General features: G+C 40.7%; 1 protein-coding gene across 2 annotated transcripts in view; it reads right to left on the bottom strand.

The window, feature by feature from the left end:
• The window catches only part of SGCD (sarcoglycan delta), an 827,683-nt gene that overhangs the window by 607,287 nt on the left and 199,236 nt on the right, over positions 1–21,160 (bottom strand). The window contains exon 2 of one of the 2 annotated variants that reach the window (XM_074313830.1): positions 10,072–10,163. The exons of the other annotated variant lie outside the window; for it this stretch is intronic. The gene's annotated coding sequence lies outside the window, so the exon portion shown is untranslated. The remainder of the gene's footprint in view (positions 1–10,071; positions 10,164–21,160) is intronic. 2 annotated transcript variants of the gene reach the window in all.

Raw genomic sequence — 21,160 nt, 5'->3', positions numbered from 1 at the left:
TATTTCTTCTCTCCCTAATACTAGATAAGGAAAAAGAAAAAAGAAAAAAAAAAAAAAACACTGAAATCTCTACAGAAGATTCTCTAACTGGGCTATTGGGGGTAGTCTGTCCAAGGTAAAAATGAAACAGCGAAACTCAGGATTTTAAGTACAGAAATCAGCACATCTTTATTTTAGAGCCCAATCTCAGTTGCTGGCATTTTAGATACTTTGGAGATAATTTCAGAAAAGCCTTACTCCCGGAAAGCAGAGCAGACCAAGTCATTCATCAGCAGTATCATAGCTGAGACCTCAAAGCGAAGCCCAGAGTTCACACATGTGGTAATTAGGTCTCTAAATTTACTCTACTGGCTGGGAAACCTGTCAAAAACATTCTTATCCTGGGCAGCATTAATTACACATAAAATGACAGAGCAGACACACTGGGAGATAAACAGTAATTCAGAGAGAGAGAGAGATGGCCCATGAAAGGGCAGCAAGAAGCTGTGTTCAGATCTGGTCTCGGTGAACACTAAACCCTACCAGCCCCACAGTATTATATAAACCAGTCTATTGGGATTGGAAAAGAGCGTTTTCAGGGTTCAAATAGATTTATACTCGGTTAATTCACAGACAGCTGAAATATACTTCAAAACCAGCCACTGAGAATTTTCTAGTGTTTGATTTCATTACTCACCAATTCAAGAAATTCCTTATATTTTGCTTTCCTTTCACTCATTCATTTAAACAACATTTATTGAGAATATCAGACACAAAGCTTGACAATAAATATTCTCAACATTTATTAAGAATATCAGACACAAAGCTTAGCACATCAGACTAAGCCCTGCCCTCATGCCACCAACAGTCTACAGGGAAACGAAAACCAAACAGAAAAACACACAAGTAAATAAACCTGTATAAATTGTGATTGGTCAGATAATAGTTTCATGGTTACCAGAGGGTATGGGGGGAGGGGGTGGTAGAGGAGGGTAAAGGGGATCAAATATATGGTGATTGAAGGAGAACTGACTCTGGGTGTGAACACACGATGGGATTTAGAGATGATGTATTACAGAATTTTTCACCTGAAATCTATGTAACTTTAGTAATAATTGTCACCCCAATAAACATTAATTTAAAAAAAAAAATGTGATTGGTGCCTTAAAGGAAAAGACAAGGTTCAATGAGAGATGGACAATCTATAACTTCAGTTGGGGGTGGGCCGGGGCTTTTCCCAGCTGGATTTCCTGTCCTCCGTCCCCTGGACTATAGAGATCACCCCCTATTGCTGTCACACCTCTCCTATGAGCCACACAGAATCCTACAGAGATGGACAAAGGATCCACACTGAGCCTGAGTTTTCTATGACCCTTTGGATTTTATGAGTTGGACCACTAGTTTCGGGTATGCTGCCATCCTTAACTGGTCGTTCCCTACAACTGACCACTCTTCTTTCGCAGCTTAGAGACCATCTATATCCCCCAGCACGCCCAACACATGGTACTGATACCTTCGGAGGAAATGGTTTCTTTTGTTTGTATGTTTCTTTAGGAGAATTATTTCCACATCCTCCCACCAAATATGAATTCTTATTTTCAAATATGAATATGCTTTAACATAGGCTAAAAGGAGTTATGAAAATGGTGATCATATTTTCAGTCCACACACTATGTGGCCTCTGAGAGGTGTCTGTGCAGTTGATAAGAAATCTTCAGAAGTCTACATCATTCATAACCACTGGGAGTACATGTCATGGTCATATACACTGTCATCGGAGCCAGCCCCAATGGGTACCCAAGCACCAGCACAGAGCACAGAATGATGAGTATTACCCAGATCCCCTTTCAGGAATAAAATATTCCCTCAGCTGCCAGGAAGGCTGCCAGCAGACAGCCCTCAGCTATAAATCCTCTCTGAGAATCACCCTTATGAGCCAGCCTATGTCCAATGACGGGTCCGGGAAGGGTTATAAAGGCCCAGTTTCCTCATCTCCACCAGGTTAATTAGGATCCTGATGTATCTTCCCGAATGTGATCCCGCCGTTACCAAAGAAGGGAAATGGGGATCCAGAGAGACAAGGTTTAAGCAGGAGCAGTTTTCATTACAAAAGCGAAAGAGAACAAGTGTCACAGAAAGGGCTCTCCTAGGAGAGGGGGGTTTGAAATGGAATGCCCTCCAGGACCATCAGGTCAGGCAAAAGAAAGACGACACAGAAGTGTAAGCTAGAAAAGGGGGTTTAGAGGTGGCTACGAGAGTGTGGGCGCCGCTCACGGAGGCCTGGCAGTGGCTGCGGTAGCCAGGCAGGGGACCAGTTGGCGGCCTGTGCTCATGCTCTTGCGGCCCCTCCTCTCGGCGGCGGCTGCAGTGCCAGGTGGCAGAGAAGCCGCGGGCTACTCCCGGCTGGCTTGCCAAAATATGTTATGGAGGAGTGGGCCCTTCTCCACACGATGTCCAGGTTTTCGGCATCTCGAGCAAAGAATTGAATGAGATACCGTGCTACAGTAGTGAAAAGGCAGTTTATTAGAAGAATAAGTACACTTCAAAGAGGTAGAAGCAGACCCGAGCAATGGAGAGAGGCTCAAGGGCCATCGTTAGAAGAGAAAGTACACTCCAAAGGGTGTGGAGAGGGCCCCCGAGCAAAGGCAAGGCTCAAGAGGGGGGCAGATAAAACCCTGGCGTTTTATCTGGGATGGGCTGTTCCTCTCCAGGTGTGGGACCTCTTGATTGACACCTGTGGTTGACAAGAGGTTATTACATTATCGCTTCAGACTGTGCATGTTCTCTACAATTTGAAATTGTTAACTACAAGCTGATTGGTCCTTCCCACCCTACACGTGAGCTGATAGTTTTAGCAGGCTCTGCAGCTTGAAGCTGTTCGCTAGCTCTTAAAAAGTTATTTCCTCTGGCTTTGTTATGGTCTCTGCCTTAATCCCCTCCACGGTGGCCATGTCCCTGGCTGCCTATGATTTTTCCCTCTCACAGGGACAACTGCAGAGCACCATCCAGCTTCATAGCTCCCCGTGGGGTAGGCAGAGACTTCTTTGAAACTGCATTGCATCCCAACTTCCCCATCTGCTCAACCCTTCTTTCCCTTCCCCAACACAGATATTCGTCCCAACAGCGCTCCTCGGTGAAAGTCCTCCATGCTACTCTCTGTCCCAGAGTCTACATCCTGGAGAACCTGATCTGCCCTAACCAGAGAGTGGAGTGGATGCTCTCCCTGGATTCATCTTATACCTCACACATTTACTGAGCACCACTGTATGCCAGATACTGTTTCCTTAAGAACCTTGTAGCTCTACTATACAACTCAAGAGTCTTTCTCACAGGTGTCTACAAACACTAATACACTCGTTGTTATTCCAAAAAGTTTGATCCTTAATATCCAAGGTAGTTGCAATGATCCAACATGGATCCATCTGCTGTTGTATCCATCTGTTTAAGCAAGAGAGTTAAAATCCTGGGAGAGTCTGGACTCACAACTTTCTTGCATTCAAAAATAATGTGGCAGCGTTTCCAGCCCAGCTGTGAAAAGCACTGCATGACTCAGAAAATACAAGTTCCCTAGGAGACACCCTGTGCTACACGCTAATGAAATTCAGATGATGTCGGCTTTAAGATCTAATTGGTCAACTGAGAGGCCAGTTTTTAACCAGTTCTTTAAATAGTGATTTTTCTTCCTATAAGTACACTGTCTTTTAAAGGCAGCTTTGTAGCTCCATTATTTTCCACCTAAACTCTTTTTTCTTGAACTCCAACATTTTTGTCCCTCATTCTCTCTGAAGAAACAGTTCAGCTCCTGAAGATTAGTTTTGTAAAAATAGCATAAAATGCTTGTATTTATAGGTTTGGGGACTAACAATTCCTGTTGTTTTAAAGATTAATTAAGGAGTCAGCATGAAAGGCTGGGGTTGATATTCATACCTGGTGAGGGTTCAATCTAGACAAGGGAAGCAAAATCAGCATTAAACTTTGTCATCTATGCGTTAAAAGAAGGCGCCACCACTGTGCACCACAGACTTGTCAGCTCATTTCATCGTGTAATAACTGCACCATCCTTCTTGCTTAAAGGAAATCCACTGACACAGTTGCCACGATACCATTAAGACGTTCACCATGGCGGTGTTTTCATTAGTTCAAAAGGTTGTAATTGGCCAGTGATGTTAAACTGGTTTTCTTTTTCTCCACATCCCCGCCCCACCCCCACTCTCCTTTACTGTTACAATGCCGGTGCCTGGGCTCTGGTCCGTCTGAACCGACTGATTCAGAATCATTTACTAGAGATGCTCTGGAATCTGCATTTTTAGCAAACACAGTATGATTGTTATATACAATACTGTGTGGAACTAATCGTTCTGAGATGTAAAATCACAATTGGAACCCCCAAATACAAATGAACTATGCCACGTTCTGGTCTTTTTATAGATGTGTGCATTCCGACCACTTTATATGAGACTGCCCCATGCACGGAAATATCCACTGTGACTGCAGTTCTTCACTCTTTACTTCCTTGGTTCCCTGGCCCCACACCTTGACTCCTAATACCGTGTTTCCCCGAAAATAAGACCTAGCCGGACAATTAGCTCTAATGTGTCTTTTGGAGCAAAAATTAATATAAGACCCGATATTATATTACATTATAATATATTGTATTATATTATATTATATTATGTTACATTACGTTACGTTACATTACATTACATTATATTATATATTTGTTATATTATAAAGACTCGGTCTTACATTATAGTAAAATAAGACCGGATGTTATATTAACTTTTGCTCCAAAAGACATGTTAGAGCTCATTGTCTGGCTAGGTCTTATTTTCTGGGAAACACAGTAGTATCCTGACACTCCCTTTCCTGGTGGCCACTCTGGGCTAGCTTTTCACCCTTCAAATCTGTGCACCATGACATAGGTAAGAGACAAACTCAGGCCACAGGTGGTAAAATAGCTGAATTCTCTTCCTATCCAGTCACCACATCAATAGAAAAATGCATTCATTCATTCACTCACTGATGTATTCCTTCATTTCTTCAATATATATTAACTGAACACTGATTACATGTCAGGAACTGTACTATGCCCTGAGGATACAGTAATAAATAAAACAGCCTCGGGGCTCCTGTTATGGTGTTTGTGTGAACTTTACAGTGATTACATGATTGTCTCACTAATTTGTGAGTACTATGAAGAATGATTGTGGAGATCTACAAGGGGTACATAGCAGTGGATCTAGCTCAGTTTGGAAGAGACAGCAAAGTCCCTGAGGAAACGAGGAAGAGCATTTGCCTGGGACACTAAACAGTGGGCAGGAATCTACAACCCGGCCAAGGATGTAAGATAAATGAAGATGGATGTGGGGCCAGGCGATGCCGAGGTGTCTCCCTGCATTAAACGCAGTGTGTATCAAGGCCCCGAGGTGGGCAAAGATGCTGGGTAAGTGGCCAGAAAACGAAGGGAAGACTGGCAAGAAAAGGGGCTGACAGGCTCAATGATGCTTGACCTTACACTGAAGGCTTTCTTTTTATACTAGGAACCGTGTAAAGGCTTTGGAAGGAGAGGCAGGGGACCCAATCTACCTTTCAACTAGTCTGGACTAAGCACAATTTACCCCAGGAATGAAAGAATACTTTTAACATTTGAAAATCTATTGCTAGAATTTATCACATAAGCAGATTATCACATAAGAATGACTGGATATAGTAAAAGCATTTAATAAATATGCAACACCCATTCACGGTAAAATTCTTTTAAATGTACCAATGCATCATGATAGCTCTGGGTTTCTTTACCTGGCATTACTGACATTTTGGGATGAAAAATTATTTATTGCCGGGGGGCTACATGTGTTGTAGGATGTTTAGCTGGCAGCACCCTTCTATTCATGACAATCAAGTGTTTCCAGACATTACCAATGTCTCCGAAGGACAAAATAATCCTTGACTGAGAACCACTGGGTAGGCAAGTTATTTACTACTATCAGACACTCTTTTAAAATGGAGAAGATTATAAGACCAACACTATAGGGACTCTGTGCAATAAAATGACATAACGTAGTTCTGATATTTGCTGGCAATTTCGCAATGAGCCCTACGTAAATGTACTTGGTTGATGGTGGTTGTGGTGACAGTGATGATGGTGATGATGTTGGTGATGTTGGTGATGATGGGGCAAGATGATAGTGTTGAAAATAGACGCAAATGCATTTTTGTTCTCCGGAGTCCCTTCTCGCTCTTGGCCCTTCTTCACTTATCAGAGATATGCTCTGGTCATTTCCTCCCGGAGGGATGACACAGCAAGACTGTACAAAGACCACAAGGAGGAGTCCATCTGGTGCCCCAGAAAATGGGTGGTCTCTCTGGCATAGAAAATAGATTTGGGGGTGGATGAGGTGGATAAGGTGGAAACATTTTCCACCCTAGTCTAGAATAAATGTTCTGAGGTGAAAAGGAGAGACAGGGGTACTGCTAGGAGAGGATTAGAGGTCAGAGGGGTCCCAGCTAGGAGGACCAGGCCGGGAGGGGCCATGCCAAAGGGAGACTAGGCCACCTCCACAGGCCTCCCATCTTCTGTGGGGCATCCCTTTAGGAATCCACTGTCTGGACCCACACCCTTGGGAACCAGGCAAGCTCCCTCATCCCATCTTCTCTCTTTACATGAGCCGAGCTTATGTCTCATTGTGGCCTCCAGTGGCTGAGCCTTCAGGCATGTCCAGCAGGAGGCGCCATTCTTCCTGCCGGAACCCTGTGCACTAAGGCTGCTGGCTGTCTGATGGGAGCTTCACATACCTGTGACCCGGACATTGTTGGATCCCCCATGTATGGTGACCTGTGGGAACACCCTGGACATCTAGGTGGCCCTTGACACCTGGAGAAAGTGTGTGGAAGAGAAAATCACTTTGCCCCTGTACCTCACCCTTAGAGGTGATACAATGGAACCAGCCAAAGACCACATCGAAGCATGACATTTTGTAGTAGTTGCTTTGCATCATTCTTACTAATACTTGACGCTGGGCAAGGAACGGAACTTGCCTGAGTCTCAATTTTCTCTACTGTACGTGAGCCTGAAAATCATTCAACTCTAAAATTTTATGATTTCCCTCTCTCTACTTTTCCAGATTAACTGTTCTTCATAAATATGCAGTAGCTGCTTGAGAAATACTCAGATGTCATCATTTTTAAGTCACGAAAGATTGAGATGTAAAAAATAAAATAAAAATGAAAAGTTGGGCTACTTTAACAGACAGCATGAATCGACTGCCAGAGAGAACTTGCTTATAAAATGCCAAATTAATGACAGTTTCACTCAGTTTTTATTCACTTTCATCTGCTATGATTTTTAAATAGTGCCTGCACCTGAGGCCAGAGCCTACTGACATATAAAAAGAGATCACCCAGATTTTTACAATAAACATTGAAATGAAGGTCAGAAATGATAAAATCATTTAGGTAATGACAGTTGCAACCATTACCCTGTCTTATAGATAAGGAAACTGAGGCTTTGAAAAGTTAAGTAACTTGTCTCACATAATTTTTTAAAGGAGAAGTCAATATTCAAGGCCAGGCCTATAGGATTTCCACACTCAAAATCAAAGCATACTGAAGCATACATTCTATATATTTTATTCCACATGTCATTTATAGTCATAGCTCCTCACTAACTTGCAGATTTAGTTGAATGGCCATTTCTTTTCTCTCTCACCTGATCATTTGTATTGCAATTGCCTTCGTTTAGAAAACCCATCACCACTGACAAGTTTGGGTTAGGTCGAGCCAATGATTCATTAGAGAGAACATTTGGACAAAACAAAAGCATGAGACTTGCCAAGAAGTTACGCCTGTGTTGCTGCAACTGAGAGACTGACTCTCCCTGAAAAATCTTCTCAGGGTAGAGCTGGATTCACAGGGGACTATATTAAAAAATGAGTCATTCATCTTTCAGAACTAATTTTAAATGCTTAGAAAATGAGAAAGTCTGTGCAAATATGCTATGGGTTATTAAATCCTGGTTTGGACTACACTGCACATGGGAGTGGGTAAATATCAGCCACAGAATGATAATTAGTCAAGTCCGACGAGCTCCCACATTGCCAAAGCTCCATTCAGAGTGGATTTCCAACTTGAAATACTGTATATTCAGACTGCTTCTAAGACTTTCCATTGACATAAGTCCCAAAACGATGAAAGAAAGAAAAAACAAAAATTACGTATTTGACTATATAAGATGTTTACAGTTGATATAGCAAAAGATACCATAAATACAATTAAAAGACAAAGTAAGGGGGGGAAAATGACAAAACAGGTGACACTGTATGGTTACCATCTATACTATCTATCGAATGCCATCAAAAAACAAAACCAATGTAATTGGAAAATGGGCAAAGGGCAAAAAGATGACAAAGGAAACAGTGACCAACAATTATGTCAAGATTCTTAAAATCACTGTTAATCTAAGAAATCCAAATTAAAATAGACATATAATTGATTTGTCTTTCCGATTAACAAGGACCAAAAATGCATAATGCCCAGTCCCGGTAAGAATGTAACAAAAAAGGCACTCTCGTTACACTGCTGATGTAGGGTAATTTTGTAATGTCTAGAAAAGTTTAAATGTGCCTACCTTCTCATTAACCAATACCATTTCTGGGTGTTTTTCCTATGGAAATACTAAATATCTGCTTAAAGGTACATAGATATGTTCAAGAATGTGCACAATAATATCAAACATTTTGGGGGGAAAATCTAAATTGTCATTATTAGGGGATTGGTTATAATAATTATAAATAATTCCTAAATAAAATACTATGTATATACTGTATAGATATACTGTATGAAAAGATCACAATATATTGTTCATAAAATAGGATTAGGCTGCAAAAGTTGTAAAATACTATCATATTCCATTAACAATAACAATAATTATTACTAAAATAATAACCACTGCAAATGGTTACTGAAAAATGTCTGAAAGGATATAAATTAATCTGCTAATCATGGTTATCTTTTGGAGTGGTGACTAAACAGAAATTTCACTGTGTGATATAAATTTTTTTATTGTTTATAGCTTTGACAATTAACATGTATTATTCGTTTCTTCAATTAAAAATATCCAGAAAATATTTTTAGAAGACTTAATCATTTCACTTTGAAAGGCTTTTACAATATGCTAGAGTGAGTGAACTGATGTCTTTTCTAGGAATGACTGTTGTGTATCTAACCAATGACAGGTCAGAATTTCTACACAGGAGTGAATTTGGGGCAGTCCTTTATTTGAAGGGGAGTAATTGAATCTGCTCTAACGTTTTTCTTTTAATATTACTGAGGAACACGTGATTAGAAAGTGTTACTTTGTTTTAGTGTTTTAAGTCGTTTTGTTTTTTCCTAGGGATCATTTTACCCCTGTAGGATGGCAATAATGATTCCTGTAGTATTTCCCAGGAGAGCAAAGCAAATGAATGAGTGCAGGTAAAAACAACTGGAACCTGAAGGACACTCAACACGTATGAAGGACTCTGTCTCTGGACCATGCCCCGGTAATACTCTGTCAGTATTTCTTCAGAAAATGAACGACATATTTCAGTATTTTCTCTGTGACCCTTTATCTAAATTGCATCTGCAAGCATGTTTCTGGTCGCAGGGTTTGCAACATTTCAAACGTAGGGATTTACATTAATCATAGACAAACTTATAAAACAAGGGGCCAATCACAGGAAAAGTTTCACCAGACAAATTTCAACGCCTGCAAATTATACTTAAAAGAGCAGAGTGTGGTGTTACCAATATCGGCCACACAGCAACCAAAGCTTTGTTGTAATCTCCTATATGGTACTAAAGCTAGTATTTCAGTAGGAGCTGTCGCTGACATTGGTCGCCTCCTCCAGATCCTGTAAGAGAGGATGACTATCCAAATGAATCAGATAAAAATAAATTAGAAGAACAGAACTCTGCTGCCAGGCAGACCTGGCTCACTAGACATGAACTGTTCGGTACATAATTCACGGCAAAGTGAACACCAACCAAACACTCACTTCTACTTCCTCCCTTACTTTTCTCCACTAAAAGAAATTATGAAAACAAAATACCCACTGCCTCAGTCTTCCTCACAGCCAGGAGCAGCTGGGCGACACTGATCTTCCCAATAAGATGGCGGAGGAAATCTGCCGAGTCAACTTTCTTTCCTGATAAAAGAGACAGATAAAACAGGTGTTTTTCTTCCTTGCTTCCTCCTGCCGGCTAAACAGACACGCCACCTGTGGAAGCCATGCTAAGCCCAAGAGGAGAAGGCTGAGAGCATTACAAAGATGCTGGCTTTGATGTCACTGAGTTGCCTCAGCAGAACAAGCAGCTGCCCCCTCCCCAGAGTTCTTGCGATGGTAGGAAAATTAACTCCCATTTGTTTAGATCACTATTAGACGGATGTTCCATTACTTGCTACTGAAAAAACATTTCTAATACACACTTCATCTCCCGAAGCAACAGCTTACTAACCTGTAAAGGGGCGACAGTAAGGATGTCCTGGCAGGTGATACACACATACGTGTGTCACCTACATTATACATGTATAAAATCTATTATATGTTCATATCATTAAAATCTTTGCTCAAATGACAGTCCTCAGAAAAGTCCTACCTGACAACCCTATATAATTAGCATCCCTCACCATTGTCTGCTTTATTTTTCTTCATAGCGACTTGTATTAAAAATACGTAGTATCAGTTATTTATCTATTTGCTGTGAGATTCTCTACTAAAATGCATCCTCCATGAGGCCAGAAACTTAATTGTGTTTATTGCTGTATCTCCAACATTGAGAATTGTGTTTAGCACAGAATTTACTTTCTATCCATTTTTATTAACTAATGAGTGAACAAATTAATAAATATAAAATGTTTAGCATCTAAATGCCCTAAGAAATGACAGTAGTTTAGTTGTTATCAAGTAGAGAATGATGCTTATTGCACAAGCAACGCCACTGGGAGAAACAGAGCCTGAGAACAAGAGGTCACGGTCTCTATCCTAGAGACCTGGCACACACATGTACATATATACACATACACAGCTGTTCACAGCAACACCTTTCTTACTAAAAGCAAAATAATACAATCTAAATGTCCATCAATAAGTGAAAATAAAGTGTAGGACATCCATACTATGGAATAATCCGGTCATTCTGACAGAGGATGCATGAGCTGACTGGTGAGATGGGATGAGGGCTGGGAGAGGAGAACAGGGAGGCTCTCTGCAGATCACCTACTGTCCTAGGAGAAGTGCGTCTCGCGCAGGCAGGTTGCTCTAGATTGGGGCTGTTATTCCTTGACTGTTTGAGGCTCTGCCTCGGAAGGGCTGGTGTTACCAAGCGAACCTACATTGTCTATGTGTGCACACATGTATGTGTGCACGTGTGTGCATGTGTGACCTGTTACTAAAAGGCTTACAAAGACAATGAACAAAACTTTCTTTTTTCTAAAGTAAGAACCACTTGCCAAAATTATAAATAATCCAAATGTTTATTATATGAATTCTTCTATTTGCTTTTTCTTTTTAATTTTTGCAGTTCTCGCACATCTTGACATATGCATGTTCAGCTCTGCAGGGTTTCTTACAAGGAAACGACACTTAGAAATTACCGTTATATTTTAATTCTAACTTAACACCTTGCCTAACACAACCCCATGGGCCAAAATCCACGTGCTCTCCCAATTTGTATCAGTTAGTACTTTCTGCGTAAGCCATGTTTAGTCCAGAACGACCAGTCAACAGGTTCCAATAATGCAGTGTAACAAATAAAAACCAGATGTCTACTCTATAGATCTAGCATATACGTACATTACAAGATATATCCATAGCTGTTCACAGCAACACCTTTTTTGGTAAAAGCAAAGCAACGCAACTTAAATGTCTATTAGTATGTTAAACAAGTTGTGGTACATTCATATCATAAAATGATATTAAGCTATTAAAAGTAATGACCTAGATCTATATGTATTGACTTGAATAGATCTACAAAATATAGTGTTAAGTGAAAAAATACATTACAGGAAAAATAATAAAATGTGATTTCCTTTACTTAAAATACTCACCAAGTAAAACCACATACTGCGACTTTCATCAATTTACATACATGCCTTCATGCAAAAACATCGGGAAGATACAAACACACCTAATTAGTATTTATGGGACAAGGCATCGGTGGGAGGGTGGGGATGCAGGGGTAATATTCCTCTATTGTTCATTATGGGAATTTTACAAAAGGAATGTATTCATTTATATATGCACAGTAAAAAAAAAATTGCCTAAAAGCATAAGTATCTGAGAAATGAGTTCAAAAGCACCAATGTACCAGGAGCGCAAATCCCCCAACACCACCTAATGTTAAGTTTCCTTTCAGGAGAAGTGTCTCAAATATTACTGATAGACAGTTACCATTTCGGAAACTCAGAAACTTACTTTTAAATGTAGATCATCCACACAACTGACACATTTTGATCAACCTCCTACACTGCTTTTGTTTGGCTCTGAGAAAGTGATGGTCACTTTAATGCCTGTTTCACATGAAAACGCTCACCATTCACCACCTCATCCCAACCACCCTGTAATACTGAGGCAGTTTATTTGTGTATGAACAATCCCAGGAAAAAACAAAAAACTTTTAAATTCATTCCCGCTTCCTCTTGAAAAGAAAACAATAATGCTCCTTGGAACGCTAAAATGTATTGAAGGCAGAAGGTGAGACACAGAAATTACTCCCGACAATGTTCAGTTATGAGGCAGAAAAAAGGTGTCTTGGAGTTCTCCTCTTTCAAGCGTTTCTATGACTCCTTTTTCTAGAATCTCCACACCATCTCCACCAAATTAAGAGGAAATGGGTTGAGGAGATCGAGGCAGTGAAAGCAAATTGTCCATTCACCCCTGGCCGCCTCAGAAGTCATTACTGAACATATTCCACAGGATAATAAATAAAACTGATAGGGTGTGTGGTTAAGAACATTAGAGAAACCTGGAGTGCCTTTAGAGAGCATTGTGCCGAGAGAAGAGTATTAAAAAAGTGAGGCATTTCCTCTCTTCACATTTAAATGTGGTGGCTCGAAAGAGAAACCATACTTGAAATGGATAGGAGTAATTTTCCATCATTATGGAAACCTTAAACCACCTCTGACTGCTTATACCCTCATCTGTTAGCATCCTAGTAAATTGCAGTTATTTGTTCCAAACAAACAGAAAGGCCCATGGTAAAATGGAGCAATTTCAGGCTGGGAGAATACAACACCTGTAATTCAATTTCATGGCAGCTGGTTTCGCAACATGCTCCTCTACCTCCACTCATGACACAGGAAACTTCCCTCTAAGTGGAACAACTCTTCTCTCGCTAAGCTGAGGGCTCAAGATAAGTGGACCTTAAATGGACAGAGACAATCATCAGAGGTGAGATGTAACTCAGCTTCAGGTCTCAGGCAGCTCCCATTCCACTCGGTGCTCAGGCGAGCAGGGGCCTGTTACACTTTCACAACTCTGAGCGGGAAGCAAGGGAGGGTCCTAACGAAAGGAGCAAAGGAGCGCTCCAGGAAAAAGTACCTGCCGGTAATGACGTACGTAAGACAGGAAAGGGGGAGCTGCACAATATTTGTGTGTATGGAGCTACGTGTGCACTCATATGCACACATACACACGCACATACAGATATATAGATAGATATAGAGATAGAGATAGAGATATCCATTAGGTTGGTGCAAAATTGCGATTTAAAAGGTTAAAAATAATTGCAAAAACCGCAATTACTTTTGCACCAACCTAATGTGTGCATGTGTGTGTGTGTGTGTGTGTGTGTGTGTGTGTGTGTTTTAGAAAACCTAAACTGTCCTTTGTAAAAGAACTGAAAATAAAACATAAGACTACTAATAGCAATAGCTGGTTAAAACCGTGATCAGTGGTGATATAATTGAATGAATATAACAAAATATATCACTGTATTTCCTGTTATTTGCTAAGCTCCTAAATCTGGATTTCATTGCAAATGCGTGTAGAAGAGAGAAAGAGACCAGAAAGGAAAGAGTCTGAATCTCTCAGAGTGAAAAATCAGGAGCTGAGGCCATTAGCTTTGCAAGTATAGAAGCTGGATGTTATCCAAGCATTGGGTTGGACTGAAGCAGACTGACTCAGGTCAATCACACTCACAAAGAGTGACGGCATAAGCCAGAAATACCAGCAGTCTCATTTGCCATAAGAGCTATAACTGGCAAATTGAATGAATGTTTAAATCCTTCAAGTTGATGGATGTGTTCATTAAGTTGATTGTGGCAATCATTTCACAATGTATATGTTTATTAAAACATCATGTTCTACCCCTTAAATTTATACAACTTTTGTTTGTCAACCATATCCTGATAAAGTTGGAATGAATGAATGAATGAGTGAATGAATGAATGAATGAATGAATGAATGAAAAAAATAAAAAATAAAATGTGATCAGTGGAATGGAACCATAGAAGCAAATTAACATTTGGTGACTGTCTGATACAAACCAGTATTAACATTAATGCTAATACTGGAAAACTTTGAGTATTTATCCTTGTGCTAACCAACTTTAGTGAATTCTCACAACTCCAAGAATTCAGGACCATTATTGTCACTCTTATTTTAGAAATGAGGCTCAGAGAGGTTTCACACTCACCCGAAGTCACACAGCTGGTAAGAGGCCGAGCAGGCAATTTGAACCCTGGCAGTGACCCCGAGCATATTGCATCCCCCAGTCTCCTGCACCTTATTGATGTGGCTCATGAGAATGTTTATAGAATGCTGTCGTGAAAACTTCCGACTTCTGCCTAACATCAAGTGCTATCCCACACATTGCCTTATTCTTTTCTTATACCCAGCTATTAGTAAGAAAGGGTATTTTTATCTTCATTCCCTAGATGAGAACACTGAGACTCAGAGAAGCCAAGGGACCTTCCTTCCCAAGGTCTGACAACTGATAGGGAAGATGGAGAACTTGAACCCATTGCTCGATAGCAAAATTTGCTTTCTCTGTGGCTGAGGCTGGAGTACATGCCAACACTCAGGATGCTGAAGTCCCGTTGGTGTGGACTCACATTGACCAGGTGGGCATTTATTAAAAGGGAAGTGATTCTATTTGGATTTGAGAAGAATACATGGAATGCAAGACTGCCGGCTACTCCTCTTGGCATCAAGACATTTCTCGAGGTCTGTGTTTTAAGGGAGTACATGCTGTTTAAAGAGGTTTATCAGATTTGCAAACATTTAAAGATGATTTTAAAAATCAGTTTAACTCTAGAAGCAAATCTATCATTTCAGAAAGAGAGCACCAGCCAGGGAAATTCCCTTTTCCTCAAGTCCTCCTCCCCATACTTATTCAAATTAGCTAAGAGATGTAGAAATAGAGTTCACGTGTGACAGAAGACAGAACTTCCCTGTTTTGATGGCTGGGGATGTTCTCAGTTGTGCAGCAGTCGCCAGAGGCAGGATCTGAACTACCACAGACACAGACACACAGAGGTGAGGACAAAGAACAAAGTGCTCCCTCTTCTGGGAGGAGACCAAGGTCATGGACCAGCATTTCTGATGCTGATAAAGGTGGTTGAGGGCTAGGATGCATTAGAGGAGAGAGCTTTGAGGTGTATGCATGGTGCACGGTAGTATCGTGTACCATGGAAGTCTACTTGAGACAAAGGGAAGGCTTCTGAAGCAAGGTCTAAACTCAGGTTTGCAGAACTTAGGGAGAATGTTTAGGACTAGCATACTCCCTGTTTCTCCTATTGTACAAGAGAGAGATGAACCAGAGAGAGAGCCTGGACGTTGTGGAGGGCAGCAATGGGGACACTGGCATTCTCTGAAAGTTGTCTTCACCAGCCTTCACCCTCTTGTACTCAGGCAGCCATGAACAACTCCAGCACCTACTTTTCTGGCCAGAGAGGGGCTGCTACAGTGTCGTAGGGCTGGGGATCCAGGAGGAATGCTAAATCTACATTAACATTGCCCTATGCATGTAGCTGAGGTAAGGTGAGCATACAGGCAAGAGCTGAATGGCCTTTACGTAGCAGAGTTGGGCAAATACCCAGCTGCTGGCCCATCAGCAGAGATGAAGGAGTTCTGGCCACAGAATGTAAGGGGATTGCATGGGCTCTGCAGTTATAACTTTGGTATGCAATACCAGCTCTGACACAGACTGGCTGTGCATTCCTAGTTCCCTTCTCCGAGGCCGAGCACCCTTGTCTATGTAATGAGGAAAATTAATAGAGTATTCATTGATTAAACTAGCAAATCTATATTTACTGCTGAACACAAAAGCTAGCCCATCATATATACCCAAGAAAAGTGTATTTCTCTTCTTTCCATCCCTTCCCACCTTCATGGTGGAAAAGTAGATGATGAAGTATATTTAGGCCAAAAAGAAGAATCCAACTGTCTTAAGGGAAACACCACCCTCGTCATAAAATCATGGAAAAACAAAACAGATATAAAATACATGCAGATGGATTTCTCTTACTATAGCAATGAGTAACTGTAAAAGAAAGGAGCGATTCACTTTTGCAGGTAACTTCATGAACCATTTCCACAGAAATCAGGTGACACAATGAATGGTATGGGGCTACGAAACAGGGGAAAAAAACTGAGTGTCTGCAATGATATGCACCAAAGCCTGGGCTTTTTGGTGCTCCAATTTCAGGTGACGTTTATTTTTCTGATGTTTTGGGGGCTCATTTTCATTTAATATGAAAAAGAGGGATTTTTTTTTTTTTTGCAAAAATACAATAAAATACTAAACTTTTATGTTTCTCAATCCTGCGCCAACTGCATACAACATTGCAATAGCAGAGAAGAGAATAAAGATAGCTGGGCTTCTTCCCAAGTAATAGATCACCTGTGTTAGTCATGGAATTCTGTATGAAACACTCCCTGAGTCTCAGTTTTCATATCTCCAGGATGGGAAGATAGGAATAATGATATATTTTCTTTATAACGTGGTTGTGAGGATTAAATAAGACAACACGAAAAATACAATTAGAACAATGCTTAGTATGGAGTGAATGTGCAAGAAAATATCATCATCATCACCAATGTTATATTGTTCTAGATCATTCTGTGAGCCAATGAGGGCAACTCTCAAGCAAAACAAGAAATCTCAGGGAGACTGATACATGTATGTGTGGTATGGTGGATTCAATGACTTTTTGACCAATTTTAATCAGGTACAGTTAAAACTAGATAAGTACTTCAGGGAGATATCAAATAATTGATTTAATAAAATTATGAATATAAATTCCAAAGCTTGTTGGAATTCGCCTTAAGATGCTAGATTATTCTAGAGATGTTGCCAGTGTTTGGAAGTTTTGTTTTTTCAATTAAAGTCAATAACTTTGGTTGAATAGGCATGGTGAGCTGTTTACTATGGAGGATACAGGGACACGCGTAGGGATTGCCTTAACGGTGCGTAAGGTACTGTTGTCGATACCCACGATGACAGAAATTTTTGCCCTTGAATGTCAGCATTGATTATTGGAAAGAGTTCAAATTAGCTCAGGGCCAAGTGCGGGCAGGTGACTAAGCTGGGTGATAAAACTGAGGCCCGCTCTGAATGGAATCAGATGTTCTTGTATGCCTCAAAAGAATTCTGAAAGTAACTTTCAAATGGCTTTTGTAAATGAACACTGGCGGTCTTGCTGAAAAGAGTGCATGGGTCGCTAAGGTGACTACTTTGAAAAAGCATTATGATTTCATCAGTGAAGGCCCGGTGGTTTTGTCGGGAACCAGTCTCTTAAAACATGCCCCTGCAGCAGAGCCCAGATTTTCCTGTTTCCTTTGTGTCTTCCCATGCCTCTTAGTATAGTTTTGCGCACACAGTGCAAGCTCAATCAAGCACCTATTATACCGACTGTGAAAGATGCTCCCAGGTGGTGACCCATGTATTTGCCCCTCTAATTTCTCTGGATGGTTCAGGACCCTTTCTTATTTCAGTCTTGCCACACTCGAATGAAGCAGAACCCACCGCTTTCTGCTAGTATAATTGTATTTCCTGCTGCTCATGCAACGAGCTCCGAAGCCTTCCTAGCATGCAAGCTTACTGGGCTCTGAGGAGGCAGAGTAGCTGTAAAGAAACCACAGAAATGGTGTCTAGTTAAAGGCACAGGGAGTCCTCCCCATGATCCAGTTTAGTGGAAGGACAGCAAAGGTCCCGTCAGTGACATTTGAATGCCAAAGCCCAAATATGCACTAGACTAGTAATTAAGGTGAGGGCTCTGGAGGGAATGACTCGGAATCATTTCCAAAGGTAAATACACACTTTAAAGTTTCTCGCAAACACCCAGTAGAATGATTTTCCTAAGCTCAGGAAGGCATCATGGGTCTGTAGGCAGTAAAATGTAATGATTAAGAAAATAAGTTCTTGGACAGATTTGGGTTTCAATTCTCATTCGACCCCCTGATTGCTGTGTGACCAGGCACAGATCACATAACCTCTTGAAGCCTCAGTTTTCTCATCTGTAGTAAAGAGGTTCTAATAGTTCCTAACTTAAATGTTGCAATGATTAAATGCAATAAAGCATTTGACACATAGTAAGCCCCCACCAATTATTCGTAATTATTATCAATTAGAAAACCCTTAACCCCTTCTATCAACTGGTTAAACATTGCATGAGTTTTTCTTCATATGTACTTACTAAATATAAATGCACAAAGCCTCCACCATACCCAATACCATTGTTTTCTTTCATTTCCTAGTGAAAATTGCTCTTTCCATTGAGAACTTGCCTTGCTCCATGAAGGCTTGGATTAAAGTATGGATTTAAAAAGTAATTGTGCAACAGACCAGAAACAAAAAGGCATACTTGGTTTAATAAATGCCTTACTTTTCTACTATCAGAAGTAACTGATAACTCTTGGTTTTAATTTCTGTCCAATGGAGATTAAGCCTTGAGAGTAGGGGAGCAACATGAAACAGGGCTAATTGGATTTTTAATCTTCACTAGTCTCTAGCAACAAATACCCGCAATGTTTATTTGTTGGCTGCAGTGTTAAATTGCCAGCCAATTAAATGCTGAAGAGAGCAACTGGTTACCTGGATATTTATAGTGATTCATACTTTATTTTCAAGGAAACATTTTAAATTATTTCCCACCCAAAGTATACAAATTAAAGCTGCAGTTGAATTAAAATGAGAAATGTAAATACTCATCAGCCCAGGAAGATTCTTTTTAAAGACTAATTGAGATGTGGTTGCTTAAAAATTAAAACATACAGAATAAAATCTAAAATTAAGATAAACTTTACGTCAAATAAAAGGGAGCATATATTTATTTGTATCTTTAAGCAAGGCATAACTGTCCAAATATTAGCAATTTAACAACAGAGGCACACTAGAGGGAGGAATCTAAAGCAAGTGAAAGGAAAGTTGGGTTGATATTTGATATTCCTGAAACACTGATAGAACATCAGAAATTTCAGTGAGTAATACTGACAGAAATAGGTTATAACTAATAATTGCGTTCCTGAAAGTTCTAATTACAGAATTCATGTTTAGATTTTCTCCTATACCATTCTTAGCCCCCACCATCATTTTGCCATCATCAAAATACTTGAGCAATTCAAAGTACGATGTGGCATTTCTGGTTACAGAAATGGAAGTAACAGGAACGCCGGGCCTAGAGTGGAAGATGAAAACGGACGACTTGTGTGTGTCCGTTGCAGCACTCTAGGGAGAAGCCAGCACTTCTTGGGTAGATTATAAGTTTGTCAGGTAGGGAATGTCTGCTATGACCCCACAGACATGCAGATACAGCAAGGGCCTACTTACCGTTTCTGTGGAAGTCTTAAATCCGCAGCCACCAACAAGCAAGCGCTTGTTAAGATGTTAGGCTTCCGGTTTAAGGGCGGTAAAATGGGTTCATCTTCATCAGGAATCTCCCCTTTCAGCTGCGTTTAATTTGTTTCTGAATAAGATATTTCACTGGTCTATCTTGAAAATGATAATGTGGGGTGAAGTGGGGGAGACGTGCAGAGGCTCTTACTAATTCTGTCAAAGGATTTGCTCAGAGAAGATCATGGAGCGGAAACATGTCAGGAGGGAGATGCAGGCCTGAGCACTTCACCTCACACTAGGTGAAAGTCATAAGGCCCACCTGGTCTGGGCTAGGGCTGGGACTACGGGGTGGTGGGTGGGGGTGTGTGGGGGGACCAACCCCTGATGGAAGCCAGCAGCTCAGTGGTGAGCAAGCACTGGGTCAGCTCCTCTGAGTGCTGCCTGCAGCCAACCAGGGGAGCAGAGTGGTGGGGCTGGGCTCCATAAAGGAAGTGGAGGTTATCACTACCAGGTAGAGTGGGTGGAGCAACACAGGAAAGGTGGAGAGAAAGGAAGGGAGGGAGGTGGAGGGGGAAAGGGAGGGAGGAAGAGGAAGCAAGCACAGAGGAGGAAAGGGAAGACAGGGGAGTAGGAAGACTAAGGAGAGGCTAGGATGGGAGAGCAAGGCAGGAAAGAGAAAGAGAAAGTCAAGTGTTCTGTATTATGCCCTGGGAAACTCTATATTCCATAAAATCACTGTTTTTGAAGCAATTGGTGACTTTTGTTTTCTACTAAGAAGTGTTTTTCTCTCTCTCTAGCCCTGGGGTTAGGACAGGGCTTTGGAGTCAAATGTCACAGTTTGAAAGCCCTCTGAAACCTATTAGTAGGTGACCCTGAGATAGTTCATTGCTCTTTCAGTTCCTCAAACAAAAAGTAGGATAATAAACACACCTTTTTTGGCGCTGTCATGAGAATGAATGAAGTAAATATATATCACGCTCAGTCTACTGACCCACACATAGTTAGTACATACACTAAATATAAAACATCTCTATCATAAGAGTATTACTAACACTTTCGAATATTTAAAAAATGTCTCCTAAAACACTGATTGTATGCATAAAATGTTATTCAGCATTTAATTAAACCTCGCAACCCAAAGTTACTCTAAAGGCAGATCAACAAAATCTTCTCAAAAACCAAAAACCAGGAAACAAATTATAATGCTTTCCAAACTATAAAGTTGGATGGTCTGAGAATAATAAAGATTATTCAAAGAGAAAGATTCCAGTAAGAGAAATAAGTGCCTAGACCTCCTCTATATAAATTGTATGAAATTAGGGACATAATAAGAAATGCCACTTGGCATGACTTTCAGCCTGAACTC

This window comes from Rhinolophus sinicus, linkage group LG10 (genome assembly GCF_036562045.2).
Source record: "Rhinolophus sinicus isolate RSC01 linkage group LG10, ASM3656204v1, whole genome shotgun sequence".
In the NCBI taxonomy this organism is placed as follows: Eukaryota; Metazoa; Chordata; class Mammalia; order Chiroptera; family Rhinolophidae; genus Rhinolophus; species Rhinolophus sinicus.
The sequence above is the reverse complement of the archived record's forward strand: the minus strand, read 5'-3'. Positions and strand labels throughout refer to the sequence as shown.